Source organism: Oncorhynchus nerka, linkage group LG4, assembly GCF_034236695.1.
Source record: "Oncorhynchus nerka isolate Pitt River linkage group LG4, Oner_Uvic_2.0, whole genome shotgun sequence".
Lineage (NCBI taxonomy): Eukaryota > Metazoa > Chordata > Actinopteri > Salmoniformes > Salmonidae > Oncorhynchus > Oncorhynchus nerka.
In genome coordinates this window covers 53126276-53137078 of record NC_088399.1, presented here as the reverse complement: position 1 = coordinate 53137078, position 10803 = coordinate 53126276, and the positions used below count along the sequence as shown (strand labels likewise).

Here is a 10803-nt window from a genome sequence, read left to right as displayed (position 1 = left end):
AGTTTGCTGAGTAGAGTATTGGAAATGTATGGAGCAACACAATGTTTAAAAAATATAAAAGACATATAACAGTGCAGCTTATTTAACATGACTGTGCATAAAAAACCAAACCTGATAATATATCACAGAAGATTAGCCTATATTGTAGGTATCCAAATGGCTCACGTTTCTCTAAATTGGGGCATTTATGCTTTAGGCCTAAATGTTAATTGTGTATACATTATTGGCCTACCAGAAATCACCAAAACGTTTTGCCCTGCCAAACCGTAGTATGGCAGACTGTTTAGCTGCACATCAATGAAAGCTGCAATTTTTGTAGCAAAGTCCTCTAAATTAGCTGCGTTTTAAAAAATATCCTCCTAATATGGTTAATGAAATTGGCAATAAGTACATTCATGTAACGTTATCTGTTTGATATCTATAGAAACATTCTGACTAGCTAGCTGCCGTTATTCAACCAGCTTTTGACGCTTACCTAAATCAGAAAATATGATTATTTTCTACTCTTGGATAAAAGCGAATGTACATCTTACAATCGTGCATTGATGTTACGTTTGTGCATTGAAGTGCATTGATGTTACGCAGACTAAATTTACGTAATTTCTGAAAGGACGTCATTTCCGGATTCGCCAAAGAACGATCGTTACTAGTTTCTATTTCTGGAATGTATCTTCTTAAAATGTGATTTTAAACCTAACCACACTGCTAAACTAACCTTGAATGAAGACCAAAAAGCTACATTTTGTTTTGATATAGCCTATTTATACTTTGTGGCTGTGCTATCTAGTGGAAACCAGATGATTGGTTCGTGCTGTACAGTAGCAACAATAACATTTCGCAGCTTGTAACAATATTTATTGTTATATTATTTTTGCAACACCGTTCAAAGCAAAGAGACACACACGCAGATGTGGTTTATTTCTAATCTCGAGGTCTACTACAGGGGGTAAACTATTGTATAAAACATGAATATTATTGAGTGGTTGACTTTTTTTTACTTTTGAAGGGAAAGCCTGTATTTCCTTTCAATGCCACAAGGTGACATGAGTGTGTCGACTACATGATTTCTATCTATTTAATGTAATGGACACATTAAAGGGGGGAGTTCTCAACTAAATGTTATTGTCTTTCAAAGAAGTCCTGCAATTAATTAAATGAATAATCTATATACACAATTAACATTTATGCCTAAAGCATAAATGCCCCAATTTAGAGAAACGTGAGGCATTCGGATACCTACAGTATAGGCTAATCTTCTGTGATATATTATCAGGTTTGGCTTTTTATGCACAGTCATGTTAAATAGGCTGCACTGTTATATGTCTTTTGGGATGAAAAAAAAACATATATTTAAAACATTTTGTTGCTCCATACATTCCTATAAATCAAAGGCCTGTGCCTTTGAAGCCTGTGCCTTTCTCCCACGTGAGAGGGTCCATGCTTTCCGGAATCCTTGGGACGTCACAACTCTGACGTTGCCCTATTGAAGTTGACATGTAAAATGGTTAAGGTTTAGGTAAGGGTTACGGTTGTGGTAAGGTAAGGTTAGGTTAGGGACGTCCCAAGGATTCCATAAAGAACTAACCCAAGTGAGAGGGCGGTAGTTGGGCGGAGCGTCGCAGTAACTACAAGCAGAACCAGACCCCTTTGAAAGCACAGCGGATAGAAATAGTGAAAATAGCAGGCTCGCTATCTAGAAGAAGGTGCTGTCTTTCCAACCATATTTCGAATAAACGAGGGTAAGTTGCAACAGATAATGTTATTTCAATAGTAGTACGATCCAGTCGGTGCGAGATCATGTAAATTATGGAAGTGTTTATCTTTGTATAATATGTAGCGAACTTGCTAGTAGCATCGCTACAACGTTGCCTACGCGTCGCCAATGGACTTTGCAGAGGGGCGTGTGGACCTTTTTTGTTGTTGTAACTGAAGCAATAGTGAATTATACACTGAATAGTTGTGTTGGCCTACTGGTAGGGTTAGTAACAACAATGGCTCTGTAGGCTACTACTAAATCCCATCACCCACCTAGTCTAATTCAAACGCAGGAGTGGGTCTAGGCTCCTAAAGCCACACGTTCTAGTAGGCTGTTGTCTGAGAATGTTGCATAGCCTGCACGGGACAGAACGCCGAGTTTAGGTTAAACAAGTGCATTGTTGTGTTTTATTATGATATTTATCATAGCATTATGCAATATCGAGTGCAGCATTATGCAATGTTGTTAGAGAACTGTATGTGGCCCCTAATTGGATAGTATTATACGGTTTACAGTAGGCCTGAATAATGAATGGGACAGGAAAGGAAGTAGGAGACCTTCAAACCTTTGAGTCAGTCATTGCTAATAGCCAGATGTTATTTGAACACCTAAACTCAGCAAAAAAAGAAACGTCAACTGCGTTTATTTTCAGCAAACTTAACGTGTTAATATTTGTATGAACATAAGATTCAACAACTGAGACATAAACTGAACAAGTTCCACAGAAATGTGACTAACAGAAATGGAATAATGTGTCCCTGAACAAAGGGGGTCAAAATCAAAAGTAACAGTCAGTATCTGGTGTGGACACCAGCTGCATTAAGGTATTGCAGTGCATCTCCTCCTCATGGACTGCACCAGATTTGCCAGTTCTTGCTGTGACATGTTACCCCACTCTTCCACCAAGGCATCTGCAAGTTTCTGGACATTTCTGGGGGGAATGAATGGCCCTTGCCCTCACCCTCTGATCCAACAGGTCCCAGACGTGCTCAATGGGATTGAGATCCGGGCTCTTCGCTGGCCATGGCAGAACACTGACATTCCTGTCTTGCAGGAAATCACGCACAGAACAAACAGTATGGCTGGTGGCATTGTCATGCTGGAGGGTCATATCAGGGGGTACCATATGAGGGAGGAAGATGTCTTCCCTGTAACGCACAGCGTTGAGATTGCCTGCAATGACAACAAGCTCAGTACGATGACGCTGTGACACACCGCCCCAGACCATGACGGACCCTCCACCTCGATCCCGCTCCAGAGTACAGGCCTCGGTGTAACGCTCATTCCTTCAACAATAAACACGAATCCGACCATCACCCCTGGTGAGACAAGACTGCTACTCGTCAGTGAAGAGCACTTTTTGCCGGTCCTGTCTGGTCTAGTGACAGTGGGTTTGTGCTTATAGGCGACATTGTTGCCGGTGATGTCTAGTGAGGACCTGCCTTACTACAACAGGCCTACAAGCCCTCAGTCCAGCCTCTCTCAGCCTGAGCACTGATGGAGCGATTGTGCATTCCTGGTATAACTCGGGCAGTTGTTGTTGCCATCCTGTACCTGTCCCGCAGGTGTGATGTTCGGATGTACTTATCCTGTGCAGGTGTTACACATGGTCTGTCACTGCGAGGACGATCAGCTGTCCGTCGTGTCTCCCTGTAGCGCTGTCTTAAGCGTCTCACAGTACGGACATCGCAATTTATTGCCTTGGCCACGTATGCAGTCCTCAAGCCTCCTTTGCAGCATGCCTAAGGCATGTTCATGCAGTTGAGCAGGGACCCTGTGCATCTTACTTTTGGTGAAGTTATTTGGATTTTTATGAATTATCTTTGAGAGACAGGGTCCTGAAAAAGGGACTTTTCTTTTTTTGTTGAGTTAATCGGTGCTGGTGTGTTATTCTAGGCCTAATTCAACCATGCATGTGTTTTTTCCCAGTGCACTGTAACAATGATGAAGTGTTTCATTTTGAACATCCCATATTTTTCTTTGTCTATTTGAACAATCATCCAATAAGCTTCCAATCTCCCAAGAGATGTTTGATTACTCTTTCCTATTGATGACAATCCAGCCTTGCCTAGGCTACAGTACACATGTCAACAACCCAAAGAATAAGGAAGCATTATGGATTTCTATGAAAAAAGCCTTGAGATTAATACTTTGTCCTTCTCTGTACAGTGTTATCCCATCATAGGTAATTGTCATGCAGCCAGGCAGTAAAAGGCTTGGTAAGAGCATTGAGGGTTGTTCAGAGGATGAACAGGGATGTCTGAGGCTCTGTGCTGACCTGGCAAATGAATGTGTGCCATCACCCTGTCTTTGACCTGCTGATATCAGGGTATTATTCATTGGGCACCAAACGTAACCAAACTCACTGAAACATGGGGGGACTTGCAGAACTTGTCCAATAAGAAACACCTGTTTTTGTTTTCTGCTGCAAAGTGTTTTGCTACGCTATGCACTAGTGAGAGAGACCCCAGGTGAATGTGTGCCATGCCATCTCTGGAATGCAGATTGCTGTTAAATTTGGGGCAATACTGGAGATCAGAGCATATTTCACTAAACTATTGCTTCTTTAGTCTGCTAGCTGTTGATATATTTTTCCAGTCAGTTAGTGGGCTGTAATTCCCCTCCTTTATGAGGATTAGTAGAGACAAACTAGGCTAGCAGCCTGTAGAGAGAACTGGAGGGGTATCTCCTTGGATTTTGTTGTTTTGTTGGAATGGGAGGAACACCCTTTCGATTGGAACTGCTACACACACAGACTCTTGTTTTTAAGATCAGTTTGTTTTAGTGGTCGACCGATTATGATTTTTCAATTCCTACACCGATTATTGGAGGACCAAAAAAAGCTGATACCGATTAATTGTACAATAAAAATAAAATATATATACATACAAATTATTTGTAATAATGACAATTACAACAAAACTGAATGAACAATGAACACTTATATTAACTTAATACAAAACATCTATTTAGTCTCAAATAAATAATGAAACATGCTCAGTTTGGTTTAAATAATGCACAAACACAGTGTTGGAGAAGAAAGTACAAGTGCAATGTAAAAAAAAAGCTAACATTGAAGTTCCTTGCTCAGAAAATTAGAACATATGAAAGCTGGTGGTTCAATATTCCCAGTTAAGAAGTTTTAGGTTGTAGTTATTATAGGACTATTTCTCTCTATACCATTTGTATTTCATATACCTTTGACTATTGGATGTTCTAATAGGCACTTTGGTATTGCCAGCCTAATCTCAGGAGTTGATAGGCTTGTCATAAACAGCGCTGTGAGTCAAGCATTGCTAAGAGCTGCTGGCAAACGCAGTAAAGTTTGAATGAGTACTTACGAGCCTGCTGCTGCCTACCACCGCTCAGTCAGACTGCTCTATCAAATATCAAATCATAGACTTCATTATAATATAATAAACACAGAAATACGAGCCTTTGATCATTAATATGGTCAAATCCAGAAACGATCATTTCGAAAACAAAACGTTTATTATTTCAGTGAAATACCAAACCGTTCCGTATTTGATCAAACGGGTGGCAACCCTAAGTCTAAATATTGCTGTTACATTGCACAACCTTCAATGTTATGTCATAATTATGTACAATTCTGGCAACAAGCTAGGCGGCCGAAACTGTTACATATACCCTGACTCTGCGTGCAATGAACGCAAGAGAAGTTACACAATTTCCCTAGTTAATATTGCCTGCTAACATGAATTTCTTATAACTAAATATGCAGGTTTAAAAATATATATACTTCTGTATATTGTGCTTTTTTCGCGAATGCGCTTCTGTTAAATCATCTCCTGTTTGGCGAAGTAGGCTGTGATTCGATGATAATTTAACATTGATTATATGCAACGCAGGACACGCTAGATAAACTAGTAATATCATCAGCCATGTGTAGTTAACTAGTGATTATGTGAAGATTGAAGATTGATTGATTTATAAGAGCAGTTGAATGCTAGCTAGCAACTTATCTTGGCTCCTTGCTGCACTCCCGTAACAGGTGGTCAGCCTGCCACGCAGTTTCCTCGTGGAATGCAATGTAATCGGAGTCCAAAAATGCAGCCATGCCGATTAATCGGTCGACCTCGAGGTTGTTTTAGTGCACCAACCCACACCCTTGACCCCAGTGTGGATGATGATTAAAATGTGTTCCTCATTTCAAGTTTGTTTCCCCCTCTCTCTCGCTCTCTTTCCTTCCTTTCTCCAAGTGCAAACGATTGGCTGGGTTTCATTGTGTAGAATGCAAGATTTGTCAGTGCACTGCAGCAAGGGGGGGGGGGTCTTGTGTTGGACTCAAGAAACAATGTTTTCTGATGTCATGAAATATTTTAATACCTAGGTTAATATTTTACAATGTTTCAAGAAAAACAGGTTGATCCAGCCCAGTGGTGTAGTGGATGCTATATGCAGCTATATGCCGTATACCCACTTTTTGTTCAGTGGGTATTGCGTATACTTATTCTTAATCCCCACTGATGCGTATCAAAGTGGTGTGGTGGAGGTATTTCACCCTATCAATTATGTAGTTGTCGTACAATAGAGAAATCAGGCGAAAAGTAACTTACACAAATGCAAAGCCTGTGAAATACTCTATGTTCAGATGCGCGCCACACAGTTTCAGCAGGCAGCAAGAGAGTGCAGCACTCAACTGGTTGTTGCAACTTACAGAAAAACATCTGTAGCCACTAAGGAAAGATGGGTAGAAAATATGTTAAAACTTTTATCTACCAGTATATGCTAAGGCAACAATGGACATGTAAACAATGTATTGAAAACGATTGGGTACGATTGGGTATTGAAAACGATTGGTTGAATCTTTGCGATGCGCAATTCAGTCATCATGCGCTTTTTAGCACATCGATTTCTAAAGCCTTCCCCCAAAAACCTTCACAATTAAATGTTGACTGCAAAGTAGGCCTACCTTGGCAGAATGATACCATGATGATTTGTATCAATCAGGGGCATTTGTTTAGCAAACTCTGCCATCACATGTAGGACATGTACAGAAACACCACTAGCAAAAGTCTCTTGCTAGGTGTGCAATTTAATTAACGGGCTACTGCACCCTCAAAAAAATGAACACAACCGTAGTGAATTTCAGCGAATACATAGCATAAGTGCTTTACTGTCATTATATTAATTTAGTTTAAAAAAACATGTAAAAAATAATCTACATTCACTTTATTATTGGATTCCCCAGCCTGCTGGTTTTGTTTTCAATGCTGATCCTATAAAATCAAGCAACAGCACTGGTAACAAGATTTTTAATTTAAAAAATATATATTATATATTAAAAAAAATATACATCTCTGTTCGAACGCTTCTGCGTGTAATTATTACATCTTCAACCTAGGCGTGGATACACTCAATGGCTGCCAGTCCACCAATTATGCCATTGATTACATTTCTATGGAATAGATACTGTATGTAGCGACCCGCTTGGACAGTTGTGTGCCTGTGTTCTGACATCCTGTTGTTTTGTGGTTATCACGGCATGTTTACCGGTCACTCAGGCTTTCGTGGGGTCCAGCAGGCCAGTCCCCCTGCTGTCTGCCAATCAAAGGAATGCCTGGAATATTTTGGTGCCAGGACTCGTGGTTGGTGGAACAGCGGGGGGCTGGGCACAACAGGTTCTGTTATATTGGCTTGCTTAATGGTTCTCTCTCTCTTACATCCTGTATCATTGAGAGAGCCATCAGGGTTAATTATTTGGTATATAACAATTTACTTAGTGTAGTCATACAATTTGATTTGTATAATAAACAGTTTGATATGAGAATGTGATCCACTGTCCTGGACAATCTTTTATTCATGATATATCGAGATCATTACAATACTTTATTGTCCATTTGGTTAAAATGGAATTTCATAGTGTGCCATTTTCCAAACCAATCTCCCTTCAGACACCGATCTCCCACCACTCTCTCTTACATGTGACATCTGACTGCCACATAAAGCCTTGAGAGAACCCTTGCCAAGCACGGTCACTGCCCCCTCAACACAACGCTCTACACTCTGCAGCATGGAGCAGATAACATTTCCATGTAAACAGGGTTGGCTTCAGCGTAGATGTTATTAAAAAGAGATGAGTGTGGGAGTGCACGTGGGTACTGTGAAGTAAGATATTTTCTTAAATACCCTCCTTTCTCCTTTGAGGCAGATAACATGTCCATGCTAACAGGCTCGACTTTAGACTAGTTTTAAGGAGGACTGTGTTATTTCTCAATAATCATTTTCTGTGCAAATGCCAAATATATGCCAAACATCTTTCCACCCTTTTAAATGACTTTTTTTAAATGGATTTCGATTTCAGGAATTAAACTTTAGGAAGAATTTGGGGCTATATTAATGCAGAATGTCTTGATGCTAATTTAGCCATCCGCTAGCTACACACATTCACTGTCCCTCCTGCTTTTGCTCTTGCATAATAACACCGCACCATCTGTTTAACCCAGGCACCACCCTCACATGTGCTGAGCAGTCGGCAGCAGGTCCAAATTTGAAGACACTAGTACGCTTTTCACACTACTGGGCCAACCTGAGTCAGGCAAAGTTGGAATGAACAAGATTGTCTCCTATATTTAAAAAATATATATTTAACCTTTTATTTAACAAGTCTGTTAAAAACAAATTCTTGTTTATAATGACGGCCTACCAAAAGGCCTCCTGCGGGGACGGGGGCTGAGATTAAAAACAAAAAATATAAATATAAAACAAAACGCACATCAATGCAAGAGACAACACTACATAAAGAGAGACGTAAGGCAGCAACACATGATAACACAACATGACAACAACATGGTAGCAGCACAACATGGTACACACACATTATTGGGCACAGACAACAGCACAAAGGGCAAGAAGGTAGAGACAACAAAACATCACGCAAAGCAGCGACAACTCGACATGTTTGAGTCTTTGAATGAAGAGATTGAGATAAAACTGTCCAGTTTGAGTGTTTGTTGCAGCTCGTTCCAGTCACTAGCTGCAGAGAACTGAAAAAAGGAGCGACCCAGGGATGTGTGTGCTTTGGGGACCTTTAACAGAATGTGACTGGCAGAATGGGTGTTGTATATGGAGGATGAGGGCTGCAGTAGATATCTCAGATAGGGGGGAGTGAGGCCTAAGAGGGTTTTATAAATAAGAATGAACCCGTGGGTTTTGCGACGGGTACACAGAGATGATCAGTTTACAGATGAATATAGAAATCAGTGATATGTCCTATAAGGAGCATTGGTATTGGTGGCAAATCTGATGGCCAAATGGTAAAGAACATCTAGCCGCTCAAGAGCACTCTTACCTGCCGATCTATATATTTGTTTTATTTTACGTTAACTAGGCAAATCAGTTAAGAACAAATTCTTATTTTCAATGACGGCCTAGGAACAGTATGTTAACTGCCTTGTTCAGGGGCAGAACGACACATTTTTATCTTGTCAGTTTGGGGATTCGATCTTGCAACCTCTTGGTTACAAGGTGACTACTTCAAGCTCTAAACCCTCAGAGGTAATAATAACACCCCTGGGAAGAGGGGCATACTTCGTTCCAAACCACATGACCTTTGTTTTGGAGGTGTTCAGAACAAGGTTAAGGGTAGAGAGCTTGTTGGTGGTTAGAATAGGATGGGAGGCCAAAAGTCTGTGTAACCAATAGAAAGTCAGAGTCCCGAGTGTGGGAACAAACAGTCTGTCCCACGGTTGGGTAAAGAAAGTTCGTAGTCAACAAAGCATGCATGAGGCAAATAGCAAAATGCACAAGAACAATTTTTAATATATAACGACTTGGGGCAAGCCATTGTAAGTTCAGAGTCACTCGCCCCAACCGTGCGTGTGTGCTGGAGGCGAGCGACAGCTCAGGAGAGAGGGGGGGAGTGTGGTGGAGTTACCTGTACCAGACAGGGGGAGACAGGCCAGGGAAGACGGTGAACAGATCGCCATGTGGAATCCAAGCAGCAGTGCAGCAGGTAACTGGAGTAGGTGTCACACCCACTTGGGATAAGCTTTTATTTCTGGAGGCAGATGTCTTGTTGAACATGCCAGTGGGTGGTCTTTGAACAGTGAGCGAGGGCTTCAAAGACTCCTGCCACTTGTTGGGCCCAAAGGCCTCGACACCTCACACGTCACACCTCGGTGCTAATTGAAGTTGTATCTTGTTTGTCCTAGCAAGCCTGGCAGCCTTAACTCAACATTCAGTATCCATAATAGAGGTCGACCGATTAATCGGAATGGCCGATTTAATTGGGGCCGATTTCAAGTTTTCATAACAATCAGAAATCTGTATTTTTGGGTGCCGATTTAAAATAAAAATTTAAAAAAGAATAATACATGTTTTTATATATATATGTATTTTTTTTTTACACCTTTTATTTAATCTTTATTTAACTAGGCAAGTCAGTTAAGAACACATTCTTATTTTCAATGACGGCCTAGGAATGTTGGGTTAACTGCCTCGTTCAGGGGCAGAAAGACAGATTTTCACCTTGCCAGCTCGGTGGATCCAATCTTGAAACCTTACAGTTAACTAGTCCAACGCAATAACGACCTGCCTGTCTCTCATTGCATTCCACAAGGAGACTGCCTGTTACGCAAATGCAGTAAGCCAAGGTAAGTTGCTAGCTAGCATTGAACTTATCTTATAAAAAAACAATCATAATCACTAGTTAGCTACACATGGTGGTTGATATTGCTAGATATTATCTAGCGTGTCCTATGTTGCATATAATCTGACTGAGCATACAAACATACAAGTATCTGACTGAGCGGTGGTAGGCAGAAGCAGGCGCGTAAACATTCATTCAAACAGCACTTTTGTGCGTTTTGCCAGCAGCTCTTTGTTGTGCGTCAAGCATTGCACTGTTTATGACTTCAAACCTATCAACTCCCGGGATTAGGCTGGTGTGACTGACGTGAAATGGCTGGCTAGTTAGTGCGCGCTAATAGTGCTTCAAACTTCACTCGCTCTGAGCCTTGGGGTGGTTGTTTCCCTTGCTCTGCATGGGTAACGCCGCTTTGATGTGGTGGCTGTTGTCGTTGTGT

The 10803-nt window shown here is 41.0% G+C and overlaps 1 protein-coding gene across 7 annotated transcripts in view; it reads left to right on the top strand.

Moving 5' to 3' along the window:
- Window positions 1-1431: 1431 nt before the first annotated feature.
- Window positions 1432-10803, top strand: part of LOC115127576 (alpha-adducin-like) — a 49630-nt gene continuing 40258 nt past the window's right edge. For all 7 annotated transcript variants that reach the window (XM_029657192.2, XM_029657216.2, XM_029657185.2 and 4 more), the window contains exon 1: window positions 1432-1739. The gene's annotated coding sequence lies outside the window, so the exon portion shown is untranslated. The remainder of the gene's footprint in view (window positions 1740-10803) is intronic.